This window comes from Geotrypetes seraphini, chromosome 2 (genome assembly GCF_902459505.1).
Source record: "Geotrypetes seraphini chromosome 2, aGeoSer1.1, whole genome shotgun sequence".
Lineage (NCBI taxonomy): Eukaryota > Metazoa > Chordata > Amphibia > Gymnophiona > Dermophiidae > Geotrypetes > Geotrypetes seraphini.
The window spans coordinates 481,627,924-481,653,219 of record NC_047085.1 but is presented as its reverse complement, the minus strand read 5'-3'; the positions used below and the strand labels follow the sequence as shown (position 1 = coordinate 481,653,219).

The following is a 25,296-nucleotide window of genomic DNA, read 5'->3' as shown; positions in this document are numbered from 1 at the left end:
AACCCCCCACTTTACTTTATACAGATCGCGCCGCATTGTGGGGGCATTGTGGAGGGTTTGGGGGGTTGTAACCCCCCACATTTTATTGAAAACTTCACTTTTTCCCTAAAAAACAGGGAAACAGTTAAGTTTCCAGTTTAATGAGGGCGGTTACAACCCCCCAAACCCCCCACAACGCCACCGCGATCTGTATTAAGGGTGACGGGACTAAATCACGTGAGACAACGGCGCGCCGACAACTGAGCGCCGACAACTGAGCGCAAGGTTGACGGCGTGCCGAAGAAAAGCACTATTTTAAAGGGCTCCGATGGGGGTGTGTGTGTGGGGTAACCCCCCCCACTTTACTTAACAGACATTGCGCTGGTGGTGTGGGGGGTTTGGGGGGTTGTAACCCCCCACATTATACTTAAAACTGAACTTTTTCCCTAAAAAACAGGCAAAAAGTTCGGTTTCAAGTATAATGAGGGGGGTTACAACCCCCCAAACCCCCCAAAACGCCAGCACGATGTCTGTTAAGTAAAATAGGGGGGTTCCCCACCAGAACCCTTTAAAATAGTGCTTTTCTTCGGCGCGCCGTCAACCTTGTGCTCAGTTGTCTGCGCGCCGTTGTCGATGCGCCATTGTCTCGCGCGATTTTGTCTATGAACCGTATTAAGTAAAGTGGGGGGGTTCCTCAACAAAACCCTCCGTCGGAGCCCCTAAAACACTCTTTTTCTTCGGCGCGCGCTTCCGTCTTGCGCCCAGTTGTCGGCGCACGCCTTTGTCTTCGGCAGTTTTGTCTATGAACCAAATTCTGGGCTCTCTGACTTCAGGGACTACTGGAAAGCATCTGTCAATATGTAAAAGGCAAAGCCAGTGGAGGAAACAAAAAAATTATTACATTCAGCTGCAAAGTAGTGCCAGATCTACTTCACTGCCACTCACTTGGTAGTTTGGCAGCTTAATCAATCTCTGGCCTGCCAGATTCAGCTTGTAAAATAATGCCACAAACTTGCCCAGCCAAGATCTATGCAAAGTAGGCAAAGTATCCACTTAGTATGCGATGACTGATGTGGCCCACCTGCCTAGAGTTAACACGTCTGGGAAAACCCGGACATGTGCTCTGTTTAGAGGACTGTCCGGGCGCCTGGAGGGATTTCCAAAACCCGTCAGTTTGTCCAGGTTTTGGAAATCCTGAGCTTGGAGGCCATGTCTGGAAGCCTCTGCACATGTGCAGCCATCACTGTGATGATGTCATAGGCACGCGTGCCTTCGTGTGACGTCATTGCATCGACGTCCGTGCATGCGCGAAGGCTTCCAAATGTGGCCTTCGAGCTCGGGAGGTTCGTGGGAGTGGGGCTGGGGGGGCGGGAGGAACGGGGCAGAGCAAGAGGCGGAATGGGGCAGGACTGGGGGAGGCATCCTCTTTTTTCAAAGAGGAAATCTGGCAACCCTACATCTGCCCATGGGACAGTGTTCTCCTATTTTTTTTTTAATGCGCCTAAATTTAGGCATGCCATCACAGGTTTACTCCAGTAATCACAAAATCTAGACATTCAAATACCATAATACTGTAGAAAATGTGCTTTCCTGCACAGCATAGGGATATTTAAGTAGGGGTATCCAGTTATAGAATTGCCAGTAAAGTGGTTCAAAAATGTTAAATCACAAACTGATTATGAGGAATTACAGAAGGATTTGAATCAGGTTGGGCAGACTGCTTGGACCATTTGGGTCTTTATCTGCCGTCATCTACCATGTTACTATGATCTAGCTAGACTAAGACTGGGCATCCAAGTAGCAGATGAATTTGAGGAAGACAAACGCATAGCGATGCAGTTAGGGAAAAACAAACCAACCAAACTCTAGATGCTAGATTTCACTGTATAAGTCACTACCCTGGAAAAGAATCTAGGTATAATTTGGGGCAAATCATTGAAATTTTGTACTCGGTATGTGTCATCAGCCAAGAAAAGCAAACAGAGCATTACAAATTATTGTAAAAAGAATGGAGCGTGCAAGAAATATGATGACGTCGCTCCAGCATACCTAGACACGCTCTGGCTCCCAATTCAAGCACAAATATTCAGATTATACTGTCTACTATTCAAAGCCCTGAATGGCACTACCCCTGCCTACTCGAATGATTGCCTTATCTGGAATGGCTCAACCAGACCAAGGAGAACTCAGACTCCATTTATTCACCCCGCAATCAAAGGCACACAACGGACGAGATTATACGTCGGATAACTAGCAACTCGGGTAGCGAGTAGACCACCATCTCACCCACATACTGTTAACATCGCCGGATTACAAAACCCTCCAAAGGGAAATAAAGACCCTGCTTTATAGGAACTTTGTCAAGATAAGTTAATGCCGTGCCTAAGTATCCCATGTTTCGGAATAAGTCATAGTCTTGTAATTGGTACCTGATCCTGTAATTCTCCTGGAAATGTCCAATTTACCTCTTTTGTAATTTGCCTAGAACTGCGAGGTCAAAGCGGAATAAAAGTCATTAACGTAATATAATATAACAAAGAATACCATAATGCTTTTTATTTTGTTCCATAATGTCACTGTACCTTGAGAATTATCATCCCCATTTACAAAAGCGTAGCATGGTTTTTAGGAATTCTCTGAGCGTCGGAGCTGTTACTGCCATGGCCGGCGCTAAAAACCGCGCTATGCTTTTGTAAAAAGGAGGGGGTGGGGTGGTATATGCAGCTTTGGTCATAGCAAAAGAGCATCAGTGAACCTGGCACAACTTAGGAGTGAGGTTTATCACTGTCATGACATGTACAAAACTAATCCATTTAGAGATGTCCTCAGGAGAAACACTAGTTTAACGTGATCCGCAGGATGTCACAACATGCTTCCTCTGTGACAAATTCCCCAATACTACCGTGTTTTGGGTTGGGGAAAAAAATTTTGTTTCAAGATGTGGACTTTTAGGACAAGAAAGAAAGAAACGCCCCCCCCCCCATAATTATGTCTGAGTTTTTGCAAATTTGGGGCCCTTTTTATCAAGCTATGCTAGAAGTATTTAATGTGGGTTGGTCCAATGCTCACAGGAATTCTATGAGCGTCGGAGCATTTATCATGCCAGCTAAAACCCTCTAGCGCAGCTTGATAAAAGGGGCCCGTAATTTGCAAAAACTCAGCCATAATTATGGCCTTTCATTAAGTATTTGTTACAAACTCACTTATTTGTTCTGGTGTTTGCACTACGGAACAGGAGCAGCTGGCATCGAGATCTGTTACTGAAATGGACATGTCGCTTATGGATGTCAGAGAACCTTGAGCTTGCTGACTACTGAACGTTAACCCCCTAATTCTATAAAAAGTGCTGAAAATTGCACGTGCAAATTTGGGCACGTGCCCAATTTGTACACCCAATTTAATTGAATAACAAGCTAATTAGCATCAATAATTGGCGTTTCAACAAGCAATTATTGTCACTAATTAGAATTAATTACAAATTAATGCAGGATCAATGTCTAAATTTTACAAGCGAGTCAAAAAAGGGAGCATGGAAATTGGTGCGTCATGAGGGGCCTATGGGTGGGCCATGAGCAGATCAGAGGTATTCCTTTAAGTTACATGCATAGTTATACAGTAAAATAAAGGCACCCATGCCTAAATTTAGGGCTATTCTATAAATTTAGTGCTATTCTATAAACTGCTCCCCCACCCAGCAACTCTCTCCCTTTTTACCCAGTCACTCTCTTTCCCCTCTCTCCCCCTCCCCTTTTTATACTTGCAATGCACCAACTCTTTTTAACTCCTGCAACACATATCCTATGGAGTTGCAATTTTTTTTATTTTAGCTTCTCCAAATACCACAACACATCTCCTCCTATGTCACTACGCTCCAGCTATGGATGTTAACATGGTATCATAATAAATGACAGCACATAAAGGCCATAATAGCTAATCTAATCTGCCCAGTTAGATAGATAGGGTTGCAACTGTGGTTCCATGCAGGTTATCTTCACCTGGATCTTGTGACTGTGGATCCATACATGCCACTCCCTCCCCCATGGCTTTGTTTAAGCTGTAACTGCCACCGCAATCTAGCTGCTCCTTCCCTCCCCCCTCCTGTATATCTTAAAAATGCAAGTCATTTCATTACTGTTTTGAGCTCAAGCACTCTGCTCTCTCTCTCTCTCAGTATCTCTCTTAATAAATATTTTTATTGACATTCAGTCAAAATCACAGTGATTATTTTATTTATTTATTTAAAAGATTTCTTAACCGCCTATAACTAGATGGTTTTACTAAAAAAAACAAAAAAAAAAAACAGTCATATAAAAAAGCATACAATACATGGTATACAAACAATAAATACAGCAATTCCTTCACACCAGACATTATTTACGGCACTCAATAACGTATCAATACAAGAACATTCATAACCCAGGATAGACATTTATTGAAATGCTTCTACAAATAATGTAGTTTTTAGGAGCTTCTTAAACTTTTGAAAATCTACAAGAGCTCTTGGTGGTCCAGTCAACTTATTCCACAGAGATAGTGGAAGACCAACAAGAGCTCTTGGTGGTCCAGTCAACTTATTCCACAAAGATAGAGGAAGACCTAGTACTCTCATGGTGCACTGCTGAGAGGCCATGTTTTAAGAAATTTGCAGAAGTAATAATGGGGAAGCTAGACTTAGATGATTCAAATGTTGGGGTGAAAATAGACGGAAGAACCATCAGCAATCTGAGATACGCAGATGATACTACTTTGCTAGCAGAGAGTGATAAGCACCTCAAGAAGATGATCCTGAAGCTGAAAGAAGAAAACGAGAAGATGGGACTTTACCAAAATCATGACTACAGCCAACAAGAAAGTCTACATAAAGATCAACAATGAAGAAACAGAAGTGATTGACAGCTTTGTTTTCCTGGGGTCCCTCATTGATCATGGTTGCATTTCGAGAGCAGAAATCAAGCGTCGATTAGCAATGGGATGTGCAGCCACGGTGAGCATGGACCAAATATGGAAGTGCAAGGATGTCTCAGTCATCATCAAACAAAGACTGATCACTGCCGTTTTGTTCCCAGTTGCAACATATGGTTGTGAGACATAGACACTCATGAAAGCAGAAGAAAAACCGACACCATCATGCTGTGCTGCTGGAGAAGACTTCTACGAATCCCATGGACAGCTAGGATCACCAACAAAGATGTTCTTGATCATATAAACCCAGAGTTGTCCCTGGTAGGCAAGATTACAAGACAGAAACTGACCTATTTTGAACATGTAATGGCGAATTCAATAGAAAAGGAGGTGCTACTTGGAATTGTCAGTGGCAAAAGGAAGCAGGGAAGAACAAAGGCCTGTTGGCTGGATATCATCAAGAATGATACGGGAATGAACATCAAGCAATTGAAAGAAGCCACGGAAAACAGGGAAGCAAGGCGAGGACTGGCCTACAGAGTATTCAAGGGTCAGACATGACTGAATGGATAGTAATAGTAGTATTTGCATTTTAGATGTCCTTAAACTGGTATTTAGATGTCCATACTGCTTGGACGATAAAATGCTAATTTTGCAGTGCCAGGTTACAAATGTTCAAACTTTTCTATTTGACAAGGGGACATGTTCTGGACATGACCAGTGAGTGGCTAATATTTGGACATCCATGTCCAAGCCATTCCCTAATTCAGAAGTGAAAGGTATGCCCAAATCTACAAACTAGGACTTTGGTATTTAGAACTCCTTCCAGGAACATCCAGATCATGGAAAGGTGCTCATATTGGGCAGAAATGAATAGGAGGAAATCAGGAATTCAGCCCTGAGGCAGCAAGGCAAAAAACTCAAGTCTAATAGGAATTAGAGGAATCCATAGTTGTGTTACTGTAATTGATCTAAATGTAATTCACTGTTGTTCCGTTTTATTCTTTTGTACACCTCATTGAACCACAGGGTATTTGTGATAGAGAAATAATTTTTTTATGTTATGATATGTCCTTATTTTCTCTTACTGTCCACCCCGGTTGAAATACAAATCAATCACCTACTCAGTATTTTGCAAAATGTAATAAGTTAATAAACAAGTTTACCCTCTCTTAAGTATAAATCTCTTCTGCTTCGACTACTGTTGCCTATATTCCAACGAGAATGCTATAAAACGATAAAGTGGTTCAACCCCTGCTTTATCGGCAAATGAGCTCCAGTGGCTCCTCGGCTCAGTATTTCTCTCTCTTTCTCTATCTGTATTGTAAGCAGTTCATACAATAATGGCTTGAATTGCTAAAGACTCTTGTGTTTGAATACCCCAGTATCCAGTAGCATCCTGGTCTGGTAATAATCCTTGTTCAGATTTTAAGTCTTTTCCCCATGCTTTAAGTAAACAGCATCCACTCATGCTAGCTCAGTTCTAACACAACGCCATCCTACAGGATACTTTTTAAATGAGCAAGATATACTATCCTCCACCCTACTTTCTGTGTACGCAATGGGAAGACAAGGAAAATATTCATCCGGGCTCCTGCTTTGATGAGTGCATGCTCTTAAGCTGCACTCTTGCCACTGTTCCAACACTTCCTTTTGATCCTGGTCTGGGTTGATAGGAGAGCACCCAGCTGTTTCTGATTCTCGTATAGACTCCTCGGCAGCACCTCTGTCCTCTGCAGTTGCCAGTGGAAAAGCTCCACCCCCCCACTAATGGGCTAGGGCAGTTTTATATTGCAGTTTTGACTAGAACTTCTCCTCCTCTTCTAAGGTATTTGGTTCTTTATCTATTTCAGGGAGAGGCATAGGGAACACATAGGCTTGATGTCTATGAAATAACGTGGAAACTTCCCTCACCCAATTCTTTAATGATCGTTTCCAACTTATTTTCTGATCTGCTGGGGACATTTCTTTTCTCCTACCCTTAGCTCCTTACCACATAATCCCTAAATGATTGCTGTCCTTCCCAAAACTAGTAACAAAAACACAAACCCCAAAAAGGGCAATCTCTTAGCTCCAGAAATAAAGGATGTTCATGGAACTAAAAGTAATGTTCATATCTTGTCACATGGACGGCTGTGTGGCCATTTTAGAACATGGTCATTCATGTTGCTGCCCAAGGTCTGGTTTTGCTATGCCCCTAGTTTGCACAATCCAGTTTTTTAAAAGACTCTTCATTCTGAATGAACTGAACCACCACTGGTGACACCCGGGCGCAGTCTTCCTTGGGGCCCTGGCATCCCTCCTGATCTCCACCCGCCCCTTCCCACTCCTCCCCCTGTGATGCCCCTTCCCTCCCCCCATATCTTTTTAACTTTGGCGTGAGCAGCCACGAACTTGCTGCTCATGTCGTTTTTGGCACTCCTCTGACATCACTGCTGGGACCCGTGCCCAGGAAGTGATGTCAGAGAGAGCGCAGAAGCCAACGCGAGCAGCAAGTTTGTGGCTGCTCACGCTGAAATTAAAAAGGTACGGGGAAGGAGCACGCGCTTGCGGTAGGGGGGGGCAGGAGAAGAAAGGCAGGGAAGAAACAAGAGACAAATTACAGGAGTCAACTAACCCAGAAGAGGAGGTTAGAAAGATTGTAGCAAAAGAGAAGACACCAAAGACCGAAGCACAGGGAAAAGAAATGAAGACGACAAAATGCCAGGATCTAAACTGCATATATACTAATGCAAGGAGTTTAAGAAACAAAATGGGGGAGCTAGAAGCCATGGCCAATGCAGAGGACATAGACATCATTGGAATCTCTGAAACGTGGTGGAATGAGGAAAACAAATGGGATACAGCACTGCCGGGGTACAAGCTCTATCGCCGGGATAGGTCAGGTCAGAAAGGAGGAGGAATAGCCCTATACGTAAAAGAAAGCATACAATCGACAAGAATGGACACAGCGGAGATGATCAACAAACTGGAATCGCTATGGGTTAAAATACCGGGTAGGAAAGGGCATGAAATAAAGATGGGCCTATACTATCGTCCACCCGGGCAAACCGGAGATAGCGATAAAGAAATGGATGCCGAGATGAAGCGAGAATGCAAAAGCGGTTTCACAGTTGTTATGGGAGACTTCAACTATCCTGGGATAGACTGGAGTCTTGGAAGCTCAAGATGCACTAGGGAGACAGAATTCCTGGAGGCTATACAAGATTGCTTCATGGAGCAGCTTGTTAGAGAACCGACGAGAGGAAATGCCACTCTGGATTTAATCCTAAATGGACTAAGGGGACCTGCAAAGGAAGTGGAAGTAGTGGGACCGTTGGGAAACAGTGATCATAATATGATCAAGTTCAAGGTTGAAGTAGGCATACCGAACGGAAAGAGAACCATAGCGACATCTTTCAACTTCAGGAAAGGAAACTATGAAGCAATGAGGGAAATGGTAAGGAAGAAACTTAGGAACACTTCCAAAAAATGGCAAACAGTAGAACATGCCTGGTCTTTTTTCAAAGACACAGTGAGCGAGGCACAAAATCTGCACATCCCCAGATTCAGAAAAGGGTGCAAAAAGGGTCGAACAAAAGACCCAGTATGGATGACTAAAATAGTGAAGGAAGCGATAGGCAATAAGAAAAATTCATTCAGGAAATGGAAAAAGGACAAAACTGAAGGGAACCAGAAGGAGCACAGGATTTATCAAAAAGAATGTCACCATGTGGTTCGAAAAGCCAAAAGAGAGTATGAAGAGAGGCTAGCCAGGGAAGCACGAAATTTCAAACCGTTCTTCAGATATGTTAAAGGGAAACAGCCAGCTAGGGAGGAGGTGGGACCGCGGGACGAAGGAGACAGGAAGGGAGCGGTGAAGGAGGAGAAAGAAGTCGCAGAAAGACTCAACATGTTCTTCTCGTCTGTATTTACAAACGAAGACACAACCAACATACCGGAACCTGAACAAATCTTCAATGGAAATCAAGCAGAAAAATTAACATCCATGGAAGTGAGCCTTGATGATGTACACAGGCAGATAGAAAAACTTAAAACTGACAAATCCCCGGGTCCGGACGGAATCCATCCCAGGGTTCTGAAGGAATTAAAGGAGGAGATAGCGGAACTACTGCAGCAAATTTGCAACCTATCCTTGAAAACAGGCATGATCCCGGAGGATTGGAAGATAGCCAATGTCACGCCCATCTTTAAAAAGGGATCAAGAGGTGACCCGGGAAACTACAGACCAGTGAGTTTGACCTCGGTTCCGGGGAAAATGGCGGAAGCACTGATTAAAGAACACATCGATGAACATCTGGAAAGAAACGAACTTTTGAAAACAACCCAACATGGTTTCTGCAGGGGGAGATCGTGCCTAACGAACTTATTGCACTTCTTCGAAGGAATTAACAAACGGATGGACAGAGGAGACCCCATAGACATCATATACCTTGATTTCCAAAAAGCCTTTGACAAGGTGCCTCATGAACATCTACTCCGGAAACTGAAGAAGCATGGAGTGGACGGAGACGTACATAGATGGATCAGAAACTGGTTGGCGGGTAGGAAACAGAGGGTAGGGGTGAAGGGCCACTACTCGGACTGGATGGGGGTCACGAGTGGTGTTCCGCAGGGCTCAGTGCTCGGGCCGCTGCTATTTAATATATTCATAAATGATCTAGAAACAGGCACGAAGTGTGAGATAATAAAATTTGCGGACGATACAAAACTATTTAGTAGAGCTGGGACTAAAGAGGAATGCGAAGAATTGCAAAGGGACTTGAACAAATTGGGGGAATGGGCAGCGAGATGGCAGATGAAGTTCAACGTTGAGAAATGTAAAGTATTGCATGTTGGAAACAGAAACCCGAGGTACAACTATACGATGGGAGGGATATTATTGAATGAGAGCAACCAAGAAAGGGACTTGGGGGTAATGGTGGACATGACAATGAAGCCGACGGCACAGTGCGCAATAGCCGCTAAGAAAGCAAATAGAATGCTAGGCATAATCAAGAAGGGTATTACAACAAGGACAAAAGAAGTTATCCTGCCATTGTATCGGGCGATGGTGCGCCCGCATCTGGAATACTGCGTCCAATATTGGTCTCCGTACCTTAGGAAGGATATGGCGTTACTCGAGAGGGTTCAGAGGAGAGCGACACGCTTGATAAAAGGGATGGAAAACCTCTCATACGCTGAGAGATTGGAGAAACTGGGTCTCTTTTCCCTGGAGAAGAGGAGACTTAGAGGGGATATGATAGAGACTTATAAGATCATGAAGGGCATAGAGAGAGTAGAGAAGGACAGATTCTTCAAACTTTCGAAAAATAAAAGAACAAGAGGACACTTGGAAAAGTTGAAAGGGGACAGATTTAAAACGAATGCTAGGAAGTTCTTCTTTACCCAACGAGTGGTGGACACCTGGAATGCGCTTCCAGAGGGCGTAATAGGGCAGAGTACAGTACAGGGGTTTAAGAAAGGATTGGACAATTTCCTGCTGGAAAAGGGGATAGAGGGGTATAAATAGAGGATTACTGCACAGGTCCTGGACCTGTTGGGCCGCCGCGTGAGCGGACTGCTGGGCATGATGGACCTCAGGTCTGACCCAGCAGAGGCATTGCTTATGTTCTTATGAGAGAGGTGCCACCATCCCAGGCGCCGTTCACCCTCACTACACCACTGGGTGACAAACAGACATGGGCGTTCTAATTTGGACTTGGGCAACCTTTCAAAAATGCTATTCCACATTGTCCTAATTTACAAAGCATTAAGGGCTGGGTTCTCTAAATGACACCGTTATCGGCAGCCACCTTAAAAAGCAGCACAGATCGCTTGTCAATCGTGCAATGGCGCCGTTTTGAGAATCACAGCTATATGAAAGGTAGGCACCAGAAATGTAGGCCAAGGTTTTAAAGGTCTACATTTCTGGCTCCTACCTTTCACGTGAATTGTATCTAAGGATGCTCCTAAGGCCACTTCTGGCTTTAACCTACAGTGGTCTTAAGTGCCACTAGGTGCATCCTTAGATGGGACAATGGTGCCATTTTGGGTTGCCTCCATTTTTAAGAGCTTTTTAATTGGTGCAATTAATTATTGCATCGATTGAACCAATTAAGTTAGGTGGTGATAGGGCACCTACCGCCGTCTAATAGTGCTGCTTTGAGAATACAGGCCTAAGGGCTAGATTCACTAAGCCCACGGGCCAGATCCGATCCGTGAGCGATCCAATCCGATCCGTGGGCGGGGGGCTGATTCACGAAGCGTCCTCATGCAAATGAGGATCCTTGGAATCACACTCCCAACCGACTGCACGGATTGCTGACTAGCGATCCTGACGCATGCTTTACTTTTTATAGCGAGCCCATGGTTTTAATCCGCTTTAAACCCGCAGGTTCAAACCAAGGGTTCGCACTGCTGGGGAAGGCCAGGAGAGTCAAGGCAGAAGCAGGGTGGCGATCAGGGCAGAGAGCAGGAGAATCAAGGGCAGAGAGCTGGAAAGTCAGGGCAGAGAGAGCAGGAGAGTCAGGGTAAAAGCAGGGCAGCGATCGGGGCAAAGAGCTGGAGGGTCGAGAGCAGAGATAGCAGGAGAGAAGGAGACGGGGCAGAAGCTGGGTGGCGATTGGGGCAGAGAGCAGGAGAGTCGGGGGCAGAGAGCTGGGAAGTCGGGGCAGAGAAAGCAGGAGAGTTGGGGCAGAAGCAGGGCTGCAATTGGGGCAGAGAGCAGGAAGGTCAGGGCAAAGATCAGGAGATGCAGTCAGAAACGACGTGAGCGACTAGTCCTCAGCAGTCGCTTGTTTGTTGATTGGCTAGCCCACTCGGTGTTCCGGTTTTTTGTTAGTGAATCTCTGCATGCCTACTTTACATGCCGTTTCCCCTCATTTGCATGCATGGATCGGATCGGATTGAGGATGATCGGCCACGAGGTTAGTGAATCGGGTCAGAGTGAAATCTGATCACAAAGTGGTCGCAAAGTGGTCGGGACTTGATCTGTGGGCTTAGTAAATCTAGCCCTTAGTCCCTTCCAGATCCTTTTATCTATCTATCATCCCTGTGACCATATGTCCCGTTTTGAACGAGACCATCCCATTTTTAGATCTACTGTCCCATTGACGTCAGAGAGAAGGCTTGTGGGCCGGTGCCTGGACTTTCCTTTCCTGCAGTTACAGTGGCGGGAGGGAAGCAGCAGTAGGCGGCGGATGGTGGTGTACCTGGGGGGGTGTTGTGAGAAGAATCAGTGATAGGCCAGGCTTCAGCACTACAGGGAGGGAGGCATTCAGAGAGGCAGGCTGGCTTTGATGCGGCAGGGAGGGAGGGAGGCAGGCAGGCTGGCTGGCTTCAGGGGAGGGGTGGTACAAAGGCTGGGAGGAATGAGGGGGACATAGGAAGGAGGGGCAGAGGAAGGAAGAAGACAGAGAGGCAGAGAAAAGGGGGGGAGGATGAAAGAAGAAGAAAGACTAGAGAGAGAAAGGCCTGGACCAAAGGGGAAAAAGAGGAGGCAGATGCTGGACTATGTGAGGTGCAGAGTAAGAGAGACCCTGAGGAAGAACAGAGAGGAGGAAGAGAGAAGGACACCTGGAACAAAGGTGGTGGTAGGTACAAAGGAGAACTGACATAGGATCTGGGAAGGGTAACAGAGGGAAAAGAGAGAGAGACCTGGACCCAAAGGGGATGGGGTTGAATATATATATATCTTCGGCAGAGAAAATCAAGACAGTAGAAGGCTGAGAAGCAGAATGTTTAGAGTGCCGTGGAGCTGCTGCAGGCCGGAGGTTTGTGTTTGTCTCGCGGTGGGAGAGTTGGATGGTAGGCTCAAACCGCCGGCCCTGGGGGTCCGCCCGCAGGCTCGACTGTTGGCCGTGTAGCACCTCCTTGGGCAGCAAGAGTCGGACGCGCACCGCCACGCGCGCGGGGCTCTCCTCGACCCGGGGCTTCGGCGCCATCGACGGAGGGAAAGAGGCGCGAGCCGAGTAGTCAAGGAAAGCGCGCCCGCTTCATCTCGTTTCTTCGGCGGCGACGCATCTGAGCTGGGGGAGCCAGCATCAACCCCTTCCCCCCCATCATCTGTGGGTGCAGCCAACTGGAAGCAGCGACTCTGACCTTTACCAGGCCCTCCAGTAGCTCACACTCCCACATCCCTGCCCTCCCAGCAGGGAATTTTGAAAGCAGCGGCGCGAGGTGGAGAGCAGGGAGGCTGTGGTGACGTAATATGTGCTCATGCGCACTCTTGCCAGCACACCCCGACAGATCAGGGAACACGCGGCGCATGTGCGCATGCGCACTTAGCGTTTTATTATTATAGATATATGTGTATATATATATATACACACATATATCTATAATATATATATATATATATATATATATACACACACATATATATGTGTATATATATATATATATACACATATATATATATGTATATATATATATATATACACATATATATGTGTATATATATATATATACATATATATATATACACATATATCTATAATATATATATATATATATATATATATACATATATCTATAATAATAAAACGCATATATATATGATGCACAGTCAGAAGGAAGTGCAACCAGAGATTCATGAAATCACCAGACGACAAAGGTAAGAAAAATGATTTTATTTTCAATTTAGTGATCAAAATGTGTCAGTTTTGAGAATTTATATCTGTTGTCTATATTTTACACTATATTTGTCTATTTTTCTATAGTTACTGAGGTGACATTGCATATTTTAAAGTCCTCTGCCTTGACATCATTGAAAAAAATCTGAAACTCCTAAATGATAATTAACATTTTCTCTTCGTACAGTGTATTTTGTGGGTTTTTAAAAAAAATTTTATGGTTACCATTATGAATTAAGATATTGTGTGTACATGAAAAATGAATGGAAGAAATTGGGGGTGGGGGTGGGGAAGGTTTAGAGGTGGGTCTAGGGCTGGATTGGGGGTGTGACTGAAAATTAATAGATGTCCCATTTTGATGAAAAAAAATAAATGGTCACGTTAATCATCCCCCACCTTGCACCCTATCCCCTTCCCCTCCTCAAATGCCAAATTTACCATTCTTCATCACATGCACAAATATTTAACATTTCTAGAATACTACACTTGGCCCACAAATTGTAGTAAATGTAAGATACATAAGGGAGCACTGCTCTATTATTATTTTTTTTTAATGTCCCAAACTGCAAAACATACAGAGGCAAGCCTTATAAATGATCAAACAAGTGATACTGAAAAGCAGAATGGACATAAGAACATAAGAAGTTGCCTCAGCTGGGTCAGACCAGGGGTCCATCGCGCCCAGCAGCCCGCTCCCGTGGCGGCCCATCAGGTCCATGACCTGTAAGAGATCCTTTGTCTAAAACCCTTTAATCCCCATTTTTCTTATATCTATACCCTTTCATGATCCTATCATGATCTTATCTCTACCTCTATCTATATCCCTCTATCCCTGTATCCTTCAGGAACTTGTCCAATCCCTCTTTGAATCCCCTTAATGTACTCTGTCCTATCACATCCTCCGGAAGCGCATTCCAGGTGTCCACCACCCTCTGAGTGAAGAAAAATTTCCTAGCATTTGTTCTAAACCTGTCCCCTTTCAATTTCTCCGAGTGCCCCCTTGTTCTTGTAGGTCCCAATAGGCTGAAGAATCTGTCCCTTTCCACCTTCTCTATGCCCTTCATGATCTTGTAAGTCTCTATCATGTCTCCTCTGAATCTTCGCTTCTCCAGGGTGAAGAGCCCCAGGTTTTCCATACCTTTTATCATTTTTGTCGCTCTTCATATGGAACCCTACACTCTGGGATGGGAAGGGATGTGGAACATAAGTTATGCATTCTGCTTTTGATGATCTTATTGGTTAGAAAAGTATATTGAAATGCTGGGTGCTAGAGGGTCTGGAGGAAAAGTCCATAGTCTGTTATTGAGAAAGACATGGGGGAAGCCATTGCTTGCCCTGGATCGGTAGCATGGAATGTTGCTACTCTTTGGGTTTTGGACAGGTACTAGGGACCTGGATTAGCTACTATGAGAATGGGCTACTGAGCTTGATGGACCATTAGTCTGACCCATTAAGGCTATTCTTATGTTCTACAACTATAGTATAATGTATTATACTGTAAAGAAGGTTAATGCATGAGATGGCAGTATGGGTTGTCTAGGACAGGAATAAGACTAGAAATTTAAGAAAGAGATTGCTTTTCTGGACTTTGCTTGTTTTCTATCTTAACTTGCTAAGCAATCAAAATTCCATCTCTTTCATCTGTAGCCGAAACATATTTCAGAGTTTGATTTACTTTTAAGTTCAAATGAAGTTTTAAGTTCAAATATTGGTCGCCGTACCTTAAGAAGGATATGGCGATACTCGAGAGGGTTCAGAGGAGAGCGACACGTCTGATAAAAGGGATGGAAAACCTTTCATACGCTGAGAGATTGGAAAAACTGGGACTTTTTTCCCTGGAGAAGAGAAGACTTAGAGGGGATATGATAGAGACTTACAAGATCATGAAGGGCATAGAGAGAGTAGAGAGGGACAGATTCTTCACACTTTCAAAAAATAAAAGAACAAGAGGGCATTCAGAAAAGTTGAAAGGGGACAGATTCAGAACGAATGCTAGGAAGTTCTTCTTTACCCAGCGTGTGGTGGACACCTGGAATGCGCTTTCAGAGGATGTAATAGGGCAGAGTACGGTACTGGGGTTCAAGAAAGGATTGGACAATTTCCTGCTGGAAAAGGGGATAGAGGGGTATAGATAGAGGATTACTGCACAGGTCCTGGACCTGTTGGCCGCCGCGTGAGCGGACTGCTGGGCAAGATGGACCTCAGGTCTGACCCAGTAGAGGCATTTCTTATGTTCTTATGTTCTTAAGAAAGTATGATTTTAGATACAGTAAAATGGTTTTATGGGTGCATGTGTTTGAATGTGCTCATTAGAAACTACCTTTGCTGACAAACGTTAATCTATCAATGCACTGAGATCCCTATAGGGTATATTAGTGTACTCTGTCTAATGCAGGCAGATATCCCAGCTCTCATTAATAAACATGACACCTTTTTTTTTAAATTTGGAAAACAAGAAGGCTGCAGCTTTATTAACCGACATGGTGGAACGTCGTCTGCAAAAAAATACCTGAGCCATTGCAACCGCTAAACAGCCAATAATTCACTTGCCATATTACTAGCTGAATAAACACATTTGATAACTCCCTTTATTAGGCCAGAAAGATGCTGAAAAAAGGAAACCCAGGCCCCCAGTCATATTACTCGCTAGGCTGCTGCCTTCCAAACATGGCTGTCACACCACACCTAAGAGGCACTGCCCTCGCAAACCTCCAGTGTTGGTCAAAATACTCAAGTAAAAGTAAAAATAAATGTATATTTTAATACTTAACTAAAAGTAAAGTGAAAAACACATTCAAAAAATGTTTTTACTTAAGTAGAAGTAAGCTGAGAGCGGAGGAATAGCCTAGTGGTTAGAGCGGATGCTTCCGCACGCTGAGGTTGCGAATTCAATTCCCATTACAGCAACTTGTCACTCAACACTTCATTGCAACATGTACAAAATAAGCACCCGCAGTGGCATGGTTTTTAGTGCCGACCGCGACGGTAACGGCTCTATCGCTTATAGAATTCCTAAGAGCATAGGAGCTGTTACTGCCATGGCCGGCACTAAAGACTGCTCTACGTTTTGGTAAAAAGGGGGGGGGGCTAAATTAGGTAGAGTGACATAATTGTTGGCTATAATGCCCTGTGAAATAAAAATATAAGAATAGCCTTACTGGGTCAGACCAATGGTCCATTAAGCCCAGTAGCCCATTCTCATGGTACCTGGCCAAAACCCAAGGTGCAGCAATATTCCATGCTACCGATCCAGGGCAAGCAGTGACTTCCCCCGGGTCTTTCTCAATAACAGACTATGGACTTTTCCTCCAGGAACTTGTCCAAACCTTTCTTAAAACCAGCTATGCTATCCGCTCTCACTGCAGTCTCTGACAACGCTTTCCAGAGCTTAATTATCCTCCGTGTGAAAAAAAAAAAAGTTTTTCCTATTGGTTTTAAAAGTAATTCCCTGTAACTTCATTGAGTGTCTCCGAGTCTTTGTTATTTTTGATGGAGTGAAAAATCGATCCACTTGTACTCATTCTACTCCACTCAGGATTCTGTAGGCTTCAATTATATCTCCCCTCAGCTGTCTCTTTTCAAACTGAAGAGCCCTAACTGTTTTAGTCTTTCTTCATATGAGAGGAGTTCAATCCTCTTTATCTTGGTTGTTCTTTGTTGTCTATATCTGTCTACATTCATTTATTTATTCAATTTTCTATACTGTTCTCCCAGGGGTCTCAGAATGGTTTACATTAATTTATTCAGGTACTCAAGCATTTTTCCCTGGCTTTTCCAATGGGGGGGGGGGGATTAAGTGATTTACCCAGGGTCACATGGAGTAGTGGGAGCAGCGTGGGTTTCAGCCCACAACCTCAGGGTACTGAGGCTGTAGCTTTAACCACTGCACCACATTCTTTTCTGTAATTCAAACATATCAAGAAAACATAATTTAATACCTAGAGACAAAAAAAAAAATCAAATTCATGTTTTCATAACTTTCATTCACTGGCATTTTACTATCTGTTTGATCTTAGGCAAATCATATCATTGGCTTTACCCGGCTAACTAAAAGAGTACCTATGATCCACTAGCCCAGGGGTAGGCAATTCCAGTCCTCAATAGCTGGAGCCAGGTCAGGTTTTCAGGATATCCACAATGAATATGTATAAGATGGATTTGCATGCACTGCCTCCTTGAGATGCAAATCTATCTCATGCATATTTATTGTAGATATCCTGAAAATCTGACCTGGCTCCAGCTCTCGAGGACCGGAATTGCCTACCCCTGCACTAGCCGACCATCAACCTCAGTAACGTTTACATGTAAGTATTTTAATTGATGCTAAAAAATACTATGATTGCAATCATTAGGATTTTTCTATAAGTGGTGCCATTTAGAGCCAGTGTCACCTGATTATGTAAATCATACATACTTGTGTGGGTTACTATTCAGTTATAAAGTGATGCTGTGACACTACCCTGTAGTTGGGTTTTGGGATGCATTTGGATAGATTGTAGAACTTTGTCACAGAAAAACAACATAGAGGTTAAATTCTGTCAAACTGGAATATGTTAGGAAGAGGCTTCCATATGGAAGGGATAAAGCAGGATTCTGCTGATGCCAAAAATAAGCATAAAAATTATTATTGGAATGCATACCAAAAAGTTAGCATGTTATCAGGGGAACAAGAGATCACCAGATGGCAGAAAGAGATTGCGCTTTAGTTGGAAAGTACCGAGGGGCTCTTACAAGGGGTTGCTGAAAAGTTTTCAGCCCAACTAACCAACTTCCTAAATTCTGAGCTGTATTTTGCTACTATATCTGAAAAGAGTGTTACCTTATTTTATTAAGTGTCAATTTGCAGAAATGAAATTCTATGTTTTGACATTATTTCAGATCATTGATTGAACCATATCCATGTCATTATCTTCTTGGTCGGGCTACGAACTTTTCAGCATCTCCTCGTATGAACATCAAAGGAGCTTGGACATTTATTTATTGCATAGACGAGGGGGTGCTGAAAAGTTCTCAGCCCAAGAAGAGAATGACTTGGATATGGTTCAATCGATAATCTGAAACAATGTCAAAAGCATAGAATTTTTGTTTCTGCAAGTTGGTACTTAATGGAATAAAACAGTGTCCCGCAAACATTTCTGCACCGGAGCCCACTTAACCAGGTGGCACAGCTGGAAGGCACCTGGAAGTGCATTGGACGTCAATGTCCGTGCATGCACGGAGGCCCTCCGGCCAAAGCCTGTCCCTTTGCCAGTGAGATAGAGGAGGAGAGACGCCAGTGATGAGTTATCGGCGCCAGCTGAGAGCCTACAGGACATGCCTCTTGCTGTGAGATGCATGTCAGCCGGTGCCTCTCCTCCTTGCCGGCATCTCGCGGCACACTTGGAATCTGCCACAGCACACAGATTGTGATACACTGGAATAAAATAACACTTTTTAGCTACAGTGGCAAAATAACACTCAGAATTTAGGAAGTTGGTTGGTTGGGCTGAGAACTTTTCAGCACCCGTTCAGACGGGTCATCCCTTCTATGTTAAGTATGGTTGACTTACAGTCATCCCTTCTACCTTAAGTATGGTTGACCTACTGTCATCCCTTCTACCTTAAGTATGGTTGACCTACAGTCATCCCTTCTACCTTATGTATGGTTGACCTACAGTCATCCCTTCTACCTTATGTATGGTTGACCTACAGTCATCCCTTCTATGTTAAGTATGGTTGACTTACAGTCATCCCTTCTACCTTAAGTATGGTTGACCTACTGTCATCCCTTCTACCTTAAGTATGGTTGACCTACAGTCATCCCTTCTACCTTAAGTATGGTTGACCTACTGTCATCCCTTCTACCTTAAGTATGGTTGACCTACTGTCATCCCTTCTACCTTAAGTATGGTTGACCTACTGTCATCCCTTCTACCTTAAGTATGGTTGACCTACAGTCATCCCTTCTACCTTATGTATGGTTGACCTACTGTCATCCCTTCTACCTTAAGTATGGTTGACCTACAGTCATCCCTTCTACCTTAAGTATGGTTGACCTACTGTCATCCCTTCTACCTTAAGTATGGTTGACCTACTTTCATCCCTTCTACCTTAAGTATGGTTAACCTACTGTCATCCCTTCTATCTTAAGTATGGTTGACCTACAGTCATCCCTTCTACCTTAAGTATGGTTGACCTACAGTATTTCAGGGAATGTAACAAAAGGCAGCATTTTTTTTTCAGATGCACTTATTGAGTACACTCAAACCCATGTTATTGGAATGGGACTTTTGCCTGGTGGTACAGGCTGTAGTTCTCCAAAAATTGGATTATTGCGTTGTAAAGCTTTGCAAATGGTTCAGAATGCTGCAGCACGTCTGATATGTGTGTGTGGGGAGGGAGGGGGGGGGGGAGTAAATTTGAGCATGTAACTTCTTGGTTGAAAATACTTCACTGGTTACCTGTCAAATCCCATATTATTTATAAAGCGCTTGTGCTCATTCTTAAGGTTATTCATTGCAAGATCCCCTGGTATTTGATACGTGTTGTCACTTTGCCAACGCCAATAGGTCATTAAGGTCTGAAGGAACGATGCATTCATCTCTGGATGGGTTTGTGCACGTGCACTAGGGAAATATAAGAGCAGCTGTGATTTCAGTGGCAGGAGCAGTGCTGCGGAACAAAATGACAGGACCACTGAGATCACTTTCTGATATATTATAATTTTACATCGCAATAGTTGTCGTGTATCTCTTTTTTTATTAGATTTCCTTACACATCCAGGGGGGAGGGATATGTAATTTGATTATTAAAATTACTTAATTATAACATTGTAATCACATAATATGTCTTCTTGTATTAATAATTGGGAGGAGGGGGGAGAAAATGATTGTTTTATGCAGTGTTTATGTTCAATTAATTGTATTGCACTGTCAAAATTTGAAAATCAATAAAGATTTATAAAAAAAATAAAAAGTTTTTAAAACGATATTGTATATAGAAGCCTTTAATTGATGAATAACGCTGTAATGAATTTATAAGCTGTTGGTTTTATATATGCTGTGAGTTGTTTGACAATTATATATGTTTTTTTGTAAACCGCTTAGGCTAAAGCGGGTTAAAAGTGTCATAAATAAATTAGGTTGCTTAACTCAAAGTGATGCAGCATACCTAAAACATTTGATAGAAGCTGTATGCCATAGGAGAGACTGGATAGATTGACTGGATAGATTCAAAATCGAAGCCAGTAAAATGCATGGAACATGATGGGGAAAATTATAGCGACTGGATCCCCAAATAATATTCACCAAATGTTCTTTTGTGTAACTGGTTATAACCCACAACCAACTCTGCCACAGTAAAGGAATGGAAGAGTGCCCTAGGGATTAGAGCTGCTTCCTCAACACCCTGAGATTGCAGGTTCAGTTTCTGTGACCTTGGGCAAGTCACTTAACCCTCCATTGCCCCAGATACCATAGTTAGATTGCGAGCCTATTGAGACACCTTGAACTGCTCCAAGATAGGGCAGTATATCAAATGCCAATAAAAATATTCATTTCAATACAACAATAATACAGAGTGGATTAATTTCTTTCTCTGCCATGGAAATTTATTATTTTTTTTTTTTAGAAAACCTTTTGTATTCATTATTTGAGTATGCACAGGGAATGACCACTATTTCACTTTTTGCTCTTCACAATATGGTGGGTTGTTTTTTTTTTTTAGCATTTATATACACTTCCCCCTCTGTATTCGCAGAGGTTAGGGGCAGAGCCAGCCCGCGAATATTAAAAAAATGTGAATAATATTCAGGCCGGTTCTGCCCCTAACCACCGCTTCCCCCAGCTATTTTAAGCCTTGAAAGCCCCCCCTTAAGCCTTACCTGGTGGTCTAGCAGGTTTTCAGGCAGGAGCGATCTTTCCACGCTCCTGCCCCGTGCAGATCGCTCACAGGAAATGGCTCGAGACCACCAGGTAAGGCTTAAAATAGCCCAAAAAACAAAAAAAGCATTTTTTGTTTTAAAACCACGAATAATCAAATCCGTAGATATGGAAACCGCGAATCCGGAGGGGGAAGCGTACTACTTATAGCCTAAGTAGTTTACATCCATGCACTCAAGCATTTTTCCCCAGCTGTCCTGGTGGGCTCATACTCTCTCTAGGTCTAATGCATCTGGGGCAATGGGGGATTAAGTGACATGCCCAAGGTCACAAGGAGCAGTGTGGGATTTGAACCTACAACTTCAGGGTGCTGAGGCTGTAGCTCTAACCACTGCATCACACACTTTCCTATTAATAAAAGGTATGGAAAATCTTACACATGCTGAAAGATTAGAGAAACTGGGGCTCTTTTCCCTGGAAAAGAGGAGGCTTAGAGAGGACATGATAGAGACTTACAAGATCATGAAGGGCATAGAGAAAGTGGCGAGGGACAGATTCTTCAAACTTTCAAAAACTACAAGAATGAGAGAGCATTCGGAAAAATTGAGAGGGGACAGATTCAGAACCAATGCTAGGAAGTTCTTCTTCACCCAAAGGGTGGTGGACGCCTGGAATGCGCTTCCAGAGGGTGATAGGACAGAGTATTGGGGTTTAAGAAGGGATTGGATGATTTCCTGAAGAAAGAGGGGATAGAAGGGTATAGATAGAGGATTACTATACAGGTCCTGGACCTGATGGGCCGCCGCGTGAGCAGACTGCTGGGCATGATGGACCTCTGGTCTGACCTAGCAGAGGCACTGCTTATGTTCTTGTGTTAATATGATGATTAGGTTGCTTATGGAATTCTGTATCACTAACTTGAAAAAAATGTAACTTAGGTTGGGGTAGGGGGGTGGGGATCCATGCATGAAAGTATACGATATATAAACCGTTTAAACCTTGTAAAGAAATAGTGGCTTCCTACTTGCTATTGAAAAATACATTGAGGAAAAAAAATCTGAATATAAGACCAGAAAAGGTTAGGAATAAATCGTGGGTTTTGCAAAGTTTAGAATATAAGAACAAGAGCTGCCATAATAGAATAGATCAAAGGTCCGTCAAGTCCAGTATCCTGTTTCCTACATTGGCCAACCCAGGTCACAAGTACCTGGCAAGATCTCACAGAGTAAAACAGATCTTATGCTGCTTATCCAAGAAAGAAGCAGTGGATTTTTCCAAAGTTCACCTTAATAATGCCTTAAGGACCTTTTTTTTTTTTTTTTTAGGAAATTAGCCAAACCTTTTATAAACCCTGCTAAGCCAACTGCTCTCACCACGTTTGCAAAAGGATAGTTTCAATAGCACAATTGGAAGTTGTCCCGTTTATTGCATCTGATGAGCATGTGCTGAAATCATTTTAATCATTGCAACAGTAGGTCCTGCACTTTAATATTCCTGTTTTCCCTCATTATTACCTGACATTCCAAGAACTGCAGAGGCACCAGAATGCATTCTTTGCCTAGTCAGAAAGGTGCAATGACATTACTGAAGCTATGCAATGTGTTCCATCACCCTTAACCCCTAGGACCTCTTACCAAACTGGAAGCTTTGTGTGTGTGTGTGTGGGGGGGGGGGGGGGTTTCAATGTGTCTACACTTAACGGTATGCTCAGTGCTGATGTTTTTTCTAGTGCAGTTTTGGGATGATGTATGCTGGTTTGCTATGCACTTCAGCAGTTGCAACGTGAGGACTGTCACATTATTTACATTAGGTTCCAGACAGGTTGAGATGTACATACAAATCCAGCATTTAGACACTGACCATGAAATGTATACATGGGGGGGGGGGGAGGAGGAAGAAACCACAGAAGAAGCCCTTTATTACGAGTGGCTTTAACACAGGAGTCTCAAAGTCCCTCCTTGAGGGCCGCAATCCAATAGGGTTTTCAGGATTTCCCCAATGAATATGCATGAGATCTATGTGCATGCACTGCTTTCGATGCATATTCATTGGGGAAATCCAGAAAACCCGACTGGATTGCGGCCCTCAAGGAGGGACTTTGAGATCCCTGCAAGGTATTAGGGGAAGAAAATCATGCCTGCTGTTCTGATCCATCAAGTTCTTGCAGCAAGTGCATAGACAACCGAGAACTACTGAATCGGGACAAGCATGCAACGGTAGCATCAATATTTTAGCCACCGGGTTGTTATTTTCCAGCCATATTGCATTGCGCTATACGTGCTTCCCATGCAAAAAAAAAAAAAATGTTAATCCCCGAACGGTTGCGATGGTTTTGCAGTGGGATCTATATCCCCTTTTCTTCTGCTGGGTGCTCATCTTTTTCAAGGGAGAAATGAAACAAACCGTGATACAGGAGCATCTCAGCCTTGCAACCGTTGATGAATGCAGCAGATATGTGTTACATATAGAAAGGGGGGTGGGGGAGGGCAAAAAAAAATCTGGATACTTCTGCAATACATAGAAGAGTAAAATGACTTGAATTTTGGAGTCTTTCAAAATTGGATGCCCGTTCCCTTACAGATGTTCCCGTCAACTGTAAAAGACAGTTCTCTAGTAACACATCATTCATTTGAGAATTGCTCTTGGTTATGCTAAGCAGGAGGTGTCGAGAACAGGAGGGGAGTACACTGGAATGTAGCAGGTTTACAGCATGACTTACCATTGCAGTTCCAATCTGTCAAAGCGTGGCATCCAAGCTGTGATAAATACTCCTTAGGCTTCCTATAAGTTCAGATGCAGTTCAAGCCTATGCATCAAGCAGATATCAAACATTTCACAAGCTGATGGAAAGCAAGGACCGAGAGACAGTCCTCTACCAACGTTCAGTCTTTTTCTTCCTCCAAATGAATTTAAAACATCAAAAAAAAAAAAAAATAGCCCTCCTTCTCACACTCGATTTGCTACACACTGCAGATTAGAACAGAGAATGAAGGAATGTTGCATCAGGAACAGACACAGTGCAAGGATGCCCTTTCTCTCCTAAAACTTCAGTGCAAAAAAGCAAAATGTTTATGAGAGAAAACATGTAATATCCTCCACAGCTGATCATCAGCCTTGAGTTTGTGAAATTCTGGATTTTGTTTTGCTCTCAGGAAAGCGCTGGTTCCCCCCCTTCCCCTTTCTCTGCAGACAATGAACGGCAAATCAAGTAGGTCCTGTTTAGGGAGTCAAACACCCCCCTTCATCTGGGGCAGAGGCATTTGGACCAACTACATTCTCTCATGCCTCCTCATACATATAAATAAAGACAGTAAAAACCAATGGGAGCCAAGATAGGGTGGGCTTATTCTAATCAGACATTTAAATCAAACTAGGCTTTTCAGCTTTTCCACATGAGAAATGGCATAAAATGCTCTGACTAGCCATTGAGTGACTATAGGTTAGCAGCTGCATTTGGAAGGATTGAAATGGATGTCCCTAGCGAAACCGCAAATAAAAGGAGAGCCTGGTTTATATTGTAAAACAAATGTATGGAAGTTAATTGATTTCCTGACCATGCACAGGCAATTCAGTGCTGTGTCTACAACAGACAATCTTGCAGTAAAAAAAAAACACAACTGACTTTTGCATGCAGTGATTTCCATGAATACATGTTTTTTTTATCCCACTTCCAATGGGAAACAGGCATAGAGTCATCATTGATGTGATCTGAGATATTAGCTAGCTGCAGATGTGTTAGTTGAATGAATCACAGAGAAGCCCTGTAGTTCTAGTAATAATAGGAAATCTTTTTGCAAATTCTTGTAGTGCTTCACTGTTTATTAACCATGCTTCCAGTAAGGGAAATATGTGAAATAGCTGTATGATTAACACAACTGAACAACAACACCCTGGGGATTTTTTTTTCCAGAAACACATCCTTTTATGAAGATTACCTCTTA

The 25,296-nt window shown here is 43.3% G+C and overlaps 1 protein-coding gene across 2 annotated transcripts in view; it reads right to left on the bottom strand.

The window, feature by feature from the left end:
* ADCYAP1R1 (ADCYAP receptor type I) overlaps positions 1-24,192 on the bottom strand; it is a 372,428-nt gene extending 348,236 nt beyond the window's left edge. For both annotated transcript variants that reach the window (XM_033931771.1, XM_033931772.1), the window contains exon 1: positions 24,075-24,192. The gene's annotated coding sequence lies outside the window, so the exon portion shown is untranslated. The remainder of the gene's footprint in view (positions 1-24,074) is intronic.
* Positions 24,193-25,296: the final 1,104 nt, after the last annotated feature.